The sequence below is a fragment of the Protopterus annectens genome, chromosome 7.part0, assembly GCF_019279795.1.
Source record: "Protopterus annectens isolate FY-2018-M chromosome 7.part0, PAN1.0, whole genome shotgun sequence".
In the NCBI taxonomy this organism is placed as follows: domain Eukaryota; kingdom Metazoa; phylum Chordata; order Ceratodontiformes; family Protopteridae; genus Protopterus; species Protopterus annectens.
The window spans coordinates 919,744,769-919,760,329 of record NC_056739.1 but is presented as its reverse complement, the minus strand read 5'-3'; the positions used below and the strand labels follow the sequence as shown (position 1 = coordinate 919,760,329).

The window sequence follows — 15,561 nt, the reverse complement described above, 5'->3', positions numbered from 1 at the left end:
CACTCCTCCTCCTCCTTCTGTTGCCTTCCCCAACACAGAGTGAAAATAATATTTACAGACAAGACAAATTTCTAACCTTTTGAATTATCATTTAAATGTCATGCAGTGCAAAAATAGTACACCACCTTTATGATTTGTATTACTAAAATAGAGCTTGGATTCTGAATTTGTTGAAATTCCCTAGTTTATAAACTTAGTTCAGATGTACAGTAGAACTATGCTTCTTATAGAAAAGGGTGTCTTATTTATTAAATATCCTACGTCTGTCTTTTCCTTAATCTGAAACAGTGCTGTGTATGCTTTTTGTTTGATGGCAAGAAAGTTAGACTGAAACGGTAGTGCTCATAGAACTGGAAATTACAAGTGAGTAATGTTCTCTGTTTTTCAGTAGCCGTAAGATATGAAGGAGCTTTTTATGTTTTAGTTTAAAATGCATTTGTTAAGACCTTAGTCATTATGTGGCTTTTTAATCGACTCTTAACTTTCTGAAGTCATTCTGTAGCCATTAATTGGTTGCAATTATGTTTTCCTGGGTCATACCCGTGACTTAAATATAGACATTTGTATTGTCTTTTTGTGTCACGCACTTTATCCTGTTTCATATTTTGAAAACTCCCAGTTTAATTGCTGAATGAATCAGCCCTTTATGATTCATAGCAGGTGTTGGCCACCCTTAAACTTCATGTGCAGCAATAACTATTTAGTACTTGAACAATGAAAAGTAACTTTTGTCATTCTGGGGTAGTTGTTCTGCTTTATGTGCCAGGTGTTTACTCCATGTGTTTACACCAACAAGATAGAGTGGCAGCTTGCTTTGTTGTTACTGTGAGTATCTTGTGTGTTTCTTTTCAGTCTCATGTTAGTCACTTTACATTACTGCCAGTGCTGTACACTGCAAATAGTGTAGTAGGTATTATCAGTAGTAAAGTGATGAGGGTAACAAGTTATAATGAATGAATGCTCTCTCCTGAAATGCCAAATTCCATGAAAATCCTGGGTTTTTATGACTCAGGCAGCCCGAATTCAAGACTTATTTTGTAGGAAAAATAGAACATCAGTGTTTTGGGGTATTGTTTCTCCATGTGGACCCGGGTCACTGTCTTCAGAGAAGTTCGTTTATGCCTGCCCTATTCATTTGTTAGTGTTCCAGAAGCAATTACAGATTCCATGGGAAGTTGAAAGGCAATGTGAAAAGTATTGTTTGTGACACTAAAGAAAGGCTCATCCCTCACTCTCCACCACCACAAGTATTGATGTTAGTAAAAAGGGAGGTACCCCTTAAAAGGATTTAATACACTTTTTTAACATTTGGTTGAACTCATTTTTAGTGTGCAAAACCTTGTTGCAAATTTATTGTATAATATATAATCTTATATTAACAAAACAAGTAGCACAAGAGCAAAACAATGAAGGGGTATAATACGTAGATATACAGTCCCATAAATCAAATAGCTCCAAGTACGTAAAATCCAAACCAACGCAATCAAAACTGTTGTATAAAAGAGAATTTATTGCAATACAGGTTAGCGCTTTCGCTAAATAGCTTCTTCAGACCTTAAAACCAGAGACCCTACAATGATTTATGATTAAACACACAAAAAAGCGGGAAATCCATCTATAACTTTTAAAGCTGCAGTATTACTTAAATCCATCAACAATACAATAGAACATCATGATCTATAAAAACACATGTATATAATAAAACATTCATCAGATAATATAATACAATGTGCTCATATTCACATATAATATATCTAATGTATATTTAAACAAACATACTTCAGGGCAAATGTGCTATATAACAATAAAAATATATATATATGTAGAATCTACTGACTGCCCTATATAAAAATGTGAAACATAACTAATAAATATGATTATAAAATAAATCTATTTATATCTCAACCTCCTCATTTTAAGGAGGGGTTGTAGTGGAACTTTCCCATTGAGTCCTGGGGGCATATCAGATCTAAATTTAATGATCCAGTTCGTTTCTTGGGCTTCTGTATAGGTTTCCACATCACCCCCTCTATTGGTTCTGGAGATCTTCTCTAATATTCTAAATTTAAAAGAGTGACCTTCCCCTCTATCATGGACATGTTTGGCTAAAGCATTACGCATGTTGCCTTTCCTAATATGGTAAACATGTTCGCGGATCCTGTCTCTAAGACACCTATTGGTCTTCCCAATGTAGAACGCAGGGCATCCTATGCAGGATGCCATATACACCACATCAATTGACATACAATCACCATGTGTACGTAGTGTATAGCTACCAAGCCCTAACGGATGTATGAATATAGGGTCTGACAGTATATAGGAACAAAAGTTGCATCTATTACATGGTGTGGAATAAGGTGGATTCCACTTCCACTCCTTACCAACCCCAAACGGTTGCCAAAATTTACCCTGAAATCAGTGGGCAGAGGCTCAAAAGCAAGTTCTCTTTCTTTTAAGCATCAGGGTTATTCAACCTTTCCCAGAAGAAAAATGGGGACAATGTTTCTACTCAAGACTGTTTCTGGTATCCAGAAAAGACAATTCCTGGCGTCCTATCCTGGACCTGTCTATCCTAAACACATTTTTGGTAATCCCAAAATTCAAGATGCTAACTCTTCATCAGCTGCTTCCTATGCTAGGCAAAGATGCCTGGTTGGCAACACTGGATTTAAAGAAAGCCTACCTGCACATCCCAATAAGGGAATCTTGCAGAAGATACCTACACTTCAAAGCAGGCTAGATGCACTGTCAGTTCTCTGCACTGCCCTTTGGCTTATCTACTGTGCCCAGGGTATTCACAAAGTGCCTAACTCCAGTCATTGTCTTTTGCAGGCAAAGAAATATTCAAATATACCCATACCTGGACAATTGTCTAATTCAGGCAGAAAGCCAGGACATACTATTGAATCATCTGGCATTTGTAAAGAAATTGTTAATTTCTCTGGGGTACACCATAAACGAAAAGAAATTCCATCTTGTACCCTGCCAGCAAATTGTATTCCTGGGAGCAAGTTTGAATACAACTTCCCAGATGGCCTATCTCACACCAGAGAAACAAGTTAATTTGACAGTCTACTTCAAACTACTGGCCACAAAGACCCAGCTATCTGCAAGGAAAATACTGCAAGCCCAGGGATTCATGGCCTCCTGCATTCTGCTAATTCCATATGCAAGACTGCATATGAGGAAACTACAATGGTATCTAAAAAGCCTATGGTGCCAACATTCTCAGGATCTAGAATTAATGATTCCTATCATACCTTGTCTACAGCTAGAGATGTTCATTGTGTTATACTGCTGCAGTCATCACACTTGGGTTATCCTGCCGTCAGGCGGTCCCGGAGTTGGCCAAATCCCAAAGTCCTGGTCCGGCGTCGGTTGTCTTCGCTTCTTCCCTGACGTCAGTGCGACAGGGGTATAAAAGAGGCAGCTGACACCATTTTCTTCAGTCTTTCTTGCCACATGGTGCCCGAAGCAGAAGCAGTTCGCAAGTGCCGGTTGGCCAGCTCCTGAGATTTTCGAATTGAATTTCAGCCTGAAGTCTTCTCTAAAGCCAAGTACCCCGTTGGGGAAACTTTTCTTGCCTCAGACCGATGTCAGACAAAGTTAATAATTGCATTTCTTGTGGGAAGCAAATACCTCATAAGGATTTTCATTCTTACTGTATTCCTTGCCTAGGCCCAGACCATGACGTCTCTGGTTGTTGGTTTTGTGCTAGGTTCAACAAACATACAATTAAGAGTCGGGCAGATTTTGCCCAGCATTATTTTGGCAGAAAATTTAATTATAGCATGCCGTCGGAACTACCGACATCAGCAATGATTAAAAAACGCAAGGATAAGGACAGGCAGCCAAGGCCAAGACCAGACACCGAGGCCTCAGCAAGGCCTGTCACCGGTTCTCCGGTTTTCAGCGAGGTGCCTACGCAGCCCCTGACTACCGCTGATTCAGAAATTCTGACGGCCTCCCAGACCGAATCAGCTGGGCCTCAGGAGCCGGTTCCATCTCACCCCTCGGGCGCCAGCCCTGACGGTGATCCGGAAATTTTGGATAGGCCTTCGGTTTCTGAAGGTGTCTTCAAACAGACAACTATCTCTACTAAGTCTTATGCTAAACTTAAAGCCCCTTGAAAGTTAGGAAACCAGGTATACTCAACCCCCCACAGGCCCCTATGCCTAAAACACAGATGCTTAAGATGGCTGAGGACTTAATTATCCTTATCAGGGGATTCCCAACCCCCACCTGACAAAGGCCTAGACTGGAGGAAGATTACCCTTCCTCTGACCAAGCATCCATTTCCTCAGGCATCTCTGAGGACCAGGATTACTCTTTCCCTCCTTATGAAGACTCAGATGCTGAAGAGTCCATTCCCTCTGTCTCCCCCCCTGAAGACTACTCTTTTGGGGAAACTTTACACACCATGAGGGAACACTTCCACTGGGAAGGCCAAGATTACTCTGACTCTAAGAAAAGACTCCGTGAGTTCCTTCTTCTTCCACAGCATAGACCCCTGGCAATTCCTCCAGTTTTAGACATTTTGGATGATGTTTACACCAAATCTAGTCTAAACCCAGATTCCTTACCACCAGCACCAGCTAAACCAGACAGATACTACCGAGTTCCTGATACTCATAAGTTTTTATATAAAAGTCCAGCTGCAGACCCCAAAACCATTTCCCAGGGTCCCAAAGGGGTTAAGGCCTCTACTGCTAAGAATCCACTACCTTCTAAAAGAGATTCTAGAGCATTAGAAAGATGGGGGAAGAAAGTATATACGTCTGCCACTTTGGCCATGATGGCCTTAAACTGCCAATTCCACATGCTAAAATACCAGCAGTACTTGATTACACAGTTAAAGCAGAAAATGATCCCTCAGACAGATCAACCTGATTTTAAAGAGATGCAGGATTTGCTGCATGCAGCAGAACAGGTGGGAAAGCATACCTTGCAGTGTGGTTTTGATTCATTGGATGCCTCATGTAGAGCAGCTGTCACAGGGTCTGTAATATGTAGGCATGCTTGGCGTAAAGAACAAGCCTTTCCAGAATATGTCAAAGCAAAATTATTGGATGCTCCATTGCAGAAAGATGTGTTATTTGGTGTCAAAGCAGAGGAAGTTTTAAAGAAAATGGAAGAAAAGGCAAAATCTATGGAAACAGTTAAAGATTTTTTACAGGTACAACCTCCTCGTTTCAGCAGAAACTGGCTATCAAAAAACTGGTCCTTTCCTGCATCAGACAGACCCCAAAGAGGTAGGTACAGATGCCCAAGTGGCAGAGGCCAGCCACAGGGTTCTTTCAGGCCTAGACAATGGCATACAACAACTCAAAGAGGTGGAGATGAAAGATCTCAACCCTTCAGGAAACAAACACAATGACTTCCCTCTTCACCTGCCAAGCAAAATTGCCCTGGCAGCACCTTTGGGAGGAAGACTGGCTCCATTTCCACAAAAGTGGCGCATCATAACAAAGGACAAATGGGTTCTGGATATTCTTACCTGAGGCTACAGATTTCATTTTCACACTTTACCACGGATGAGAGGCATGCCAAATCTGACTCCAAACCAATGGGCAGAGGCACAAATGCAAATTTCAGCTCTCGTGGATATGAAAGCAATTCAAAAGGTACCTACAAAGGAGCAAGGCCAAGGTTTTTACTCAAGACTATTTCTGGTCCCAAGAAAGGACAAAGCCTGGAGACCCATTTTAGACCTCTCAATTCTAAACACATACCTGGAGGTGCCCAAATTCAAAATGCTCACACTACAGCAGCTTCTTCCCATGCTGGGCAAGGAGTCTTGGCTGGTAACGTTGGACCTCAGAGGCATACCTGCATGTCCCTATCAGACAAGATTGCAGAAGATTCCTCAGATTTTTTGCAGGTACAACGCATTATCAATTCTCTGCATTGCCCTTTGGCTTATCCACTGCACCCAGAGTATTTACGAAATGCCTGGCATCAGTAATTGCATACTGCAAATAATGAGGAATACAAATTTATCCATATCTGGACGACTGCCTGATCCAAGCGGACAGCAAAGGCATTCTATTACAGCATCTGGCATTTGTAACAAAGCTGCTCAGTTGCCTAGGGTACACAGTAAACAAAAAGAAGTCAAAGGTAATACCCTCGCAACAGATAATATTCCTGGGTGCCAGCTTAAATACAATGGCCCAGATGGCTTATCTCACGCCAGACAAACAAAAACAATTGACTCAATACTTCAAACAGATGGCAACTTTTACCCAGCTCACTGCAAGGAAAATCCTGCAGGCATTGGGGTTCATGGCATCCTGCATTCAGCTAATCCCATATGCAAAGCTGCATATGAGGAAATTACAATGATACCTGAAAAGTGTATGGACTCAACAGAGGCACAGCCTCGAATCAAGTATACCTCTCATTCCCTGCCTTCAAAAAGAGTTCCTATGGTGGGCTCAAGCATGTCAAATAAACAAGGGTCTTCCTTTTGTCTTACCTCCAGCAAACCAAACTATGACAACAGATTCTTCAGACTACGACTGGGGAGCACACATGGCAGGACAGTGCATACAGGGCAAATGGTCTGCAAAACAGAATGCATCTTTACATCAACCAAAAGGAGATGCTAGCTGTACAAAATGCGCTGACTGCCTTCAAGGACCTCTTGCATCCAGGACGACTACTAATAAGGACAGACAGCACCACAGTTATGTGGTACATAAACAAACAGGGAGGAACACACTCCTACCCTTTATGCAGACAGGCAATGACCTTGTGGAACACAGCATTGACTTACCAAATACAACTGCAAGCACAATTCCTGCCAGGAAAGGAAAACATATTGGCAGACAAATTAAGCAGAAATATGGCAGATCCTTACGAGTGGAGACTACACTCACAAGTATTTTCAATGATAACTCAATGGTGGGGACGCCCAGACATAGATCTATTTGCCTCCTTCAACAATTGCCAACTACAGAAATTTTGCAAAAGGACTTATCATTCCCTAGCCTGGAATGTGGACGCCCTATCATTCAGTTGGACAGCATTGACAGTCTATGCCTTCCCACCACTACCGCTATTGACCGAGGTATTATTGAAAGTCAGATCAGAGAAACCACAAATGATACTCATTGCTCCGGACTGGCCACGCCAGCACTGGTACCTATTACTAAGGAACTTGACTCACAGCCCTCCATGGATCTTGCCTCAGTTCCCACTTCTGTTGACTCAAAAAACCTCTCAGATCCTTCACAGCCAGCTCAGAACTTTAAATTTAGCTGCATGGAGAATACCTTGAATTATCAATCAACACTTCTCTCAAAGGACATCATGAATGTCATTTTGGAGGCCAGGAGGCCCAGCACCAGAAAAACTTACTCAGACAAATGGAAAAGATTTTGTGCATGGAACCAGGCTAAAGGCCAAAATCCTGGGATACCAAACATTCCTCAAATACTGCAATACTTAACTGAGATGCTACACAAAGGCCTTTCTTTCTCATCCATTAAGATCCATGCTTCAGCCATTTCAGCTCAGTATAATACGGATCCTCCCATTTTATCACACCCTTTACTAAGGCAGTTTCTCAGAGGGGCTAAGAATATAAGACCCCCCAGAAAACCCCCAATGCCAGCTTGGGACCTCAACTTCGTTTTAGAAAAATTAACACTGCCTCCTTTCGAACCAGCCTTCTCAGCAGAACTACAGTACTTGTCATGGAAAACAGCTCTGTTGCTGGCTATTACCTCAGCACGCAGGGTCTCAGAACTACAGGCACTCATGGCAGTGGAACCTTTCATCATTTTCCATCAGGACAGAGTCTCTTCTGAACTAACCCTACCTTTATGCCAAAGGTAGTATCCAGTGTGGCTTTGAATCAGACCATTCATTTACCCACCTTTTATCCAAACCCCCAGAATAAAGGAGAAAGACTCCTTCACTCTTTATACATTCACAGACAGCTACGTTACTATTTGGATAAGACAAAGACCTTCAGAAAAACTGACCAACTCTTTGTATCCTATGCTGCAGGTTCACAAGGAAAGGCTATTTCCAAACAGACCATCTCCAAATGGATAGCACATTGCATCCGCTTTTGCTACTCGCACCATGGGAAAGCAGTGCCTGTTAATATTAGGTCCCATTCTACCAGGGCTACAGCAACCTCAGCAGCCTTTCTCAGGGGGGTTCCAAACAAGGACATTCTGGAGGCAGCTACTTGGAGTTCAGTGCACACCTTTACCAAGCACTACCACCTTCCATTATACTCAAAAACCAGAGCTGGTTTTGCCACTGCTGTTCTGCAGGGCATCCTAGCTTCACCTAACCGAGTTTAGTACCAGCCTCCCATCCATAGCTTTGGGATTCAACCCAAGTGTGATGACTGCAGCAGTATAACACGATGAACATAGTACAGTTTTGTACCCACCATAAATGTAGATGTTTGAGTGTATGTACTGCTGCAGTCCAGGTTACCCTCCCACCATCCCCTGTACATACCAGGGTGTTAGTTATAACCCCATGTACATCAATCAATTGGATGCATGTCTATATGGTGTATTTGCTATCAGCTAGTACTATTGTTTATCTACTAAGGTATTTTTGCATAGTGATTGTATTGCCTTCCTAGTTGGGGGCACCTGACATCTGGGGCAAGAAAAACTGAAGAAAATGGCGTCGGCTGCCTCTTTTATACCCCTGTCACACTGACGTCAGGGAAGATGCGACAACAACCGACGCCGGACCAGGACTTTGGGATTCGGCCGACTGCGGGGACCGCCTGACGGCAGGATAACCCAAGTGTGATGACTGCAGCAGTATATACACTCGAACATCTACATTTATGGTAGGCACAAAACTGTACTTTCCTTTGGTGGGCAGAGGCCTGCCACCAAAACAAGGGACTGCCATTCACTGTACCCCCTGCCACCCAAACCCTAACAACAGACACATCAGACTATGCATGGGGGGCTCATTTCGCAGGGAAGTGCATTCAGGGCAAATGGAACCCAAGTCAAATGCCCCTGCATATCAATCAAAAAGAAATAACAAGAAGCAAAAATTCACACCAAACAGGAACCCCAGTAACACCAACGAATAAGTATCCAAAAACACTGACTGAGGTATGGCTCCAGTTCAAAGAAAAAGGTAAAAAAGCAATAAAAAATTCTTCAGTAGCAGTACTGGTTTATTACAAAGAGACACAAGCGCTTTCACCAATGCTTCATCAGGTGTACTCAATCAGATAATAACCACACCTTATATAGTAAAATCTACTGACATCACTTAGCATGCAGTATAGTATTTAAAAAGACACACATATAAAAACACTTGTTAAAAACATATCAATATACATAAATTGTATAGTATAAAATATAAATACATATGTATGTTCACAAAAATATATTGTAAGATACATAAAATAAAAATAATAATAAAAACACCTCATCTCTTCAGACCCCTTTTTAAAAGAACTGGTCTGATAGGTAAACTTTCATTTTAACCCATGTCCAAAATTGGCCCTTAGCATAACAATCCATCTAGCCTCTATCTCCTCAGTTCTTAATCTAACATCACCCCCTCTGATATTCTCAGATGTTGTGGAAAGAACCTGAAATTTAAAAGTGTGATTGTTACCTGTTCTACTGACATGTTTGGCTAGGGCATTAAAAATAGTACCCTTTTTAATATGATAGACATGCTCTTTTATCCTTTCCCTCAGAGCTCGGTCAGTCTTACCTACATAGAAACAACTGCAGGTCAGCATGTCTATCATATTAAAAAGGGTACTATTTTTAATGCCCTAGCCAAACATGTCAGTAGAACAGGTAACAATCACACTTTTAAATTTCAGGTTCTTTCCACAACATCTGAGAATATCAGAGGGGGTGATGTTAGATTAAGAATTGAGGAGATAGAGGCTAGATGGATTGTTATGCTAAGGGCCAATTTTGGACATGGGTTAAATGAAAGTCTACCTATCAGACCAGTTCTTTTAAAAAGGGGTCTGAAGAGATGAGGTGTTTTTATTATTATTTTTATTTTATGTATCTTACAATATATTTTTGTGAACATACATATTTTATTTATTTATTTTATACTATACAATTTATGTATATTGATATGTTTTTAACAAGTGTTTTTATATGTGTGTCTTTTTAAATACTATACTGCATGCTAAGTGATGTCAATAGATTTTACTATATAAGGTATGGTTATTATCTGATTGAGTACACCTGATGAAGCATTGGTGAAAGCGCTTGTGTCTCTTTGTAATAAACCAGTACTGCTACTGAAGAATTTTTTTAATGCTTTTTTACCTTTTTCTTTGAACTAGAGCCATACCTCAGTCAGTGTTTTTGAATCAAAAAGAAATGTTATCTGTACAGAATGCTCTGACAGCCTTCAAGGACCACATTCTTCCAAGACAATTATTGGTAAAGATGGACAAACACCACTGTTATGTGTGGTACATAAACAAGCAGGGAGGAACCCATTCACACCCTCTCTGCAGACTAGCCATGCCTCTGTGGAACACAGCCTTGAGCTACCAAGTGCACCTACAGGCTCAATTCCTGCCAGGAAAGCTAAATACACTGGCAGATGACCTAAGCAGAAATCTCATGGATCCATACAAGTGGAAACTGGAACCAAAGATATTAAAAATGTTAGGAAACAAATGGGGGAGCCCAGAGATAGACCTGTTTGCCTCCCCCCAGAACTACCAATTGGACAAATTCTTCACAAGGACTCCCCACAGTCAAGCTTGGAAAGTGGATGCCCTGTCCTTTACCTGGAAAAACCTATCAGTTTACACCTTTCCCCCTCTGCCTCTCCTCTCCAAGGTACTACTAAAGATCAAACAGGACAAACCAAGGACAATACCGATTGCAGCAGACTGGCCATGCCAACACTGGTACCCCCTCTTGCACAGTGTCACTGCTGACACCATGGCACCTGTCTCAGACCCCTACTCTGCTGTCCCAGCAGGAGGGCCAGATTCTGCACCCACAGCTTCAAACCTTGAACCTTGAACCTGGCAGCCTGGCCAATTACCTGATCTCTCCATTACCATCCCTCAGTAAACAAGTGATGGATGTCATTCTAGAGGCAAGGAGGCCTAGTACTAGAAAATGCTATGCTGAAAAATGGAAACAATTCTGTTTCTGGACCCAGACTCAGGGGATGGGCACAGTAGTGCCCAATTTACCTCAGATTCTTCAATACTTAACTGAGATGCTTCACAAGGGCCTTTCCTTTTCCTCCATCAAAATTCATGCCTCAGCCATTTCAGCTCACTACAATACAGAACCATCCCTCTTCTCTCATCCACTGCTGAAGCAATTCCTCAGAGAGGCCAAAAACTTAAGACCACCCAGTAGAGCCCCTACTCCAGCCTGGGACCTCAAATTTGTATTAGAAAAACTCACTCTACCTCCCTTTGAGCCAGCTGCAAATGCAGAGTTGAAATTCCTTTCTTGGAAAACAGCCTTCCTTTTAGCTATCACTTCAACAAGAAGAGTGTCTGAATTGCAGGCCCTCATGGCAGTGGAACCCTTCATCATCTTTCATGCGGACAGGGTGTCCCTCAGGACCAATCCCTCCTTCATGCCCAAGGTGGTATCCAGTGTGGCCCTTAATCAGTCCATTCATTTGCCTACCTTCTTTTCTAATCCACAGAGCAAGGGGGAATGAATACAGCACTCATTGGACGTGCACAGACAACTTAGATTTTACTTGGACAGGACTAAACCTCTCAGGAAATCTGAACAGTTGCTAGTTGCATTTGCTGCAGGGGCAGAGAGGAAGGCCATTTCAAAGCAAACCATTTCTAAGTGGATAGGCCACTGCATTCATTTCTGCTATAAGCACCATGGAAAACCTACCCTGCAGGGGATTAGACCACATTCAACCAGGGCTGCATCTACCTCTACAGCCTTTCTCAGAGGTGTCCCTACCAGGGACATCCTAGAAGCTGCTACCTGGAGTTCTGTACATACCTTCACCAAGCATTACCACTTGCCAATGTTTTCTAAATCCAGAGCTGGTTTTGCCACTGCAGTCTTGCAGAGCCTTATAGCTGGTCCTAATACTATTTAATTTCCTCCTCCCATCCTTAGCTTTGGGAATCTATCCAAATGTGAAGACTACAACAGTGAAACACAAAGAACATAGTACAGTTGTGTACACTTACCATAAATGTAGATGTTCGAGTGTATTCACTGTTGCAGTCCTGGTTACTCTCCCTCCAGCCCCCTGACGTCTATTGACTATACCTCTGTTCTTGTTTACTATGCTTAAAGCTTTTTGATGTATTTGCTTTTTTGTTGGAGGTGTAACCTTTGTATATAATTGCTTCCCATTATGGGGCACCTGACATCTGGGTCAAGAAAAACTGATGTAATGGCATCGGCTGCATGCTTTATACCCCTAACTACCTGACGTCATGGAAGATGAGACAGCAACCGACGCAAGACCAAAGACTTTGATATTTAGGCAGACTCAGGGCTACTTACTGCAAGCAGATAACCCAAATGTGATGACTGCTACAGTGAATACACTCAAACATCTACATTTATGGTAAGTGTACACAACTGTGCTTTTTTCATTTCCCACTGGAAGAACCTACATTGAGTGGTGGACGGGAGAAAAGTTCAAGTCATTGCAATCACAGACTTTGTAGAATTCAAGGTATGTAGTACAGATGGTAAAGTTAAAACGTAGGACAATAGTAGTATGAATAACATGCGTCTTAAATGCATAGACCAGTTACTTAAATACATGTATTATAAACATGTAAATGTTTACAGTATGCAGTCAAAGATGATGATTGCAAGGAAAACAAATAGTGAAAATGTTATCCAGTTGTAATTAGGTTGCCTGATAGTTAAAGCACAGTACAAATATTCTGGTGGTTGTGGAAATCATGCTGTTATAACAGAAATTAGTTGGTTTGCCTCATGCAGTGACAAAACTGGATATCCTACTGATGCTGAGAAAGTATCTTTTTGAAGAGGACCACTAGAGAAGTTTAATTGCCAGAGGGAGATCATTAGATTGTTTTGAAATACTTTTGAGATAAAAGAAAAACAAACCAGTTATTAGACAATGGGGTTTGGATAAAAAGGTTATAATTTGAGAGAAGATTGCTTTTGCTCTAACAGTTCTAATAGTGTAAGAGTGGTGCATTAAAGATTCCCATTCAGAAAGTTTAAGTATTTACTGCTAGAAATGTTGCAAAATACGTAAACACACTTTTGCACAGCATTCTTTATTGTGATATGGAAGTCTTGTAACACATGTATTAATTGGATGATTGCCTTTTGTTATGTACTGAAGTAGGTTTATTTCTGAAACAATGTGGTCAAGTCCTGTTTACTTATAGTGTAGCTGTGGAAGTTCAGAGTTATATGTCTGTATTATTGCTCTTTCTTTGAGGTCTAGTGACCTTAGAGTTGGTATGTATGCTTAGCATGGGTGTGAGATGCAGAGGTGCAGGCAGAGTCACAACCTCCCTGCAAAGAAATGCTTGTTCAATTTGTGTGATGGTTCTGATTTGTCATTTGTTTGTTTTGAAGTATGTGATTCACTGTTGTAGTATGTCAGTTGTACATTTCACTTAGTATGTTAAACTTTTGGTTCACATTAACAGTTATGAGTGATGACTTTATGATAGGCAGCTGTATAACACACACACACACATTTTTTGTACACTTTATAAACACTTCTTTGATGTTCAGTGATATTTTTAATCTCAGCCAGCGTGTATTATTTAACTAAAATAACAAAAAGCTTAAAAAGCTTTTCCTATAAATGGAATTGTGTTTCATAGTAATACCAGTAATTGTGATAAATTCCTGATGATAAATGTTCTCAAAAATGTTGGAGTTCGGCTTCTGTTACATTCAGTATCTTGACAAATAAACTAAAAAAGCTTTTACATCAGAGCTCTGCACATACCAGCCGTTTAATACAAATACCACAGTATCATGGTGAATCTTATTTGAACCCTGAAGTTAAAGCACATTTGAGGGAAATTGGTTATATCATCCATTTAATGTCGTAGTTTTAGGACTGTCCTTGAGTAATCTTTTGGAAAATATTGTGCCAGGTTTTCTACTGCCAACACAGCCTCATTGCTTTGCCCTATTAGATTGAAAATGCATGTTCTGTTATCAACAAGTATTTATAGACCTCTTTTCTTTTCCAGGCATGATGTCATGAAGAAGAAGGGGACTGTTGTAAGGATGTGCTGCAGGTGCTGATGGGAAGTCATCCAACATGCGTGCACATGATGTTGGAGGAAGACGACGCTTCGAGGACAATGAGTTCACACTGCGCATTTACCCTGGTAGCATTGCAGAAGGGACAATTTATTGCCCTGTTGCAGCCAGGAAGAGCACCACGGCTGCAGAGGTCATTGACTCTGTCATCGTTAAGTTGCAGCTGGACAAAATCAAATGCTATGTCTTGGCCGAGGTAAAGGAGTTCGGGGGAGAAGAATGGATTCTCAACCCACAGACTGCCCGTCCAGCGCATGATGTTGTGGCCCGTAGAATCGCTTCAGTGGTGAGGATTATCGCTTCCTGTTGCGTGAAAAGAACTTGGATGGGTCTATACATTATGGGAACTTGCAGTCCTGGTTGAAAGTGACCGAAGAACGTCGGAGAATGATGGAACGTGGTTTTCTGCCGCAGCCTCAACAGAAAGATTATGATGACCTCTGCAGCCTACCTGACCTGAATGAGAAAACCCTTTTGGAAAATCTAAGAAATCGATTTAAACAGGAAAAAATTTATACCTACGTGGGCAGCATCTTAATAGTCATTAATCCTTTTAAGTTTTTGCCTATTTATAATCCAAAATATGTTAAAATGTACGACAACCATCAACTAGGGAAGTTAGAACCACATATTTATGCTGTGGCAGATGTTGCTTACCATGCTATGTTGCATGCCAAGAAGGATCAATGTATTGTAATTTCTGGGGAGAGTGGATCAGGAAAAACACAAAGCACCAACTTTCTTATTCATCACCTTACTGCTCTCAGTCAAAAAGGATTTGCCAGTGGAGTAGAGCAGATTATTCTGGGAGCTGGGCCTGTACTTGAGGTAAGAAAAGCAGTGTTGTACTTTGCAGAATAGCCATTTTATTTATTTATTTTTGTTTTGTTTTCTTTAAAGTATTTACAGTCAGATTTGCTTTATTTCAGTGGGGGAGACTTAGCTTCATATTCTTCTAGAAATTGTACACTTGTGTAATGATTTGTGAGTTGTTGCTGGTAATATTCTGCTGTAGTTTGTGAAAGGTAATACCTGTCAATGAGCAGGCATCTGTTTCAGAATTTGTACCTGACCAGATTTAGTTGCTGTACTGTACTGATTCCTGTTACTGGCTGTGTAGTTGGCTTGCATGTAGTATGTGTCTACAGGCACAGAAATTCTGTAATTTTATAATTAGTGATATGTCTGTATTTATGTATGCCTTTTACCTGCCATGGCCTTCATGGATTCAGGACCCCCCCTCCATCTTACTATATAGGAACTGCATCCTCATTGCAGGTGTGCATTAAGATGT

At 41.1% G+C, this 15,561-nt stretch overlaps 1 long non-coding RNA gene across 1 annotated transcript in view; it reads left to right on the top strand.

Annotated features, from left to right (window-relative positions):
* LOC122806790 overlaps positions 1 to 14,489 on the top strand; it is a 1,681,281-nt gene extending 1,666,792 nt beyond the window's left edge. The window contains exon 5 of the long non-coding RNA XR_006365555.1: positions 14,195 to 14,489. This is a non-coding gene — a long non-coding RNA (uncharacterized LOC122806790). The remainder of the gene's footprint in view (positions 1 to 14,194) is intronic.
* Positions 14,490 to 15,561: the final 1,072 nt, after the last annotated feature.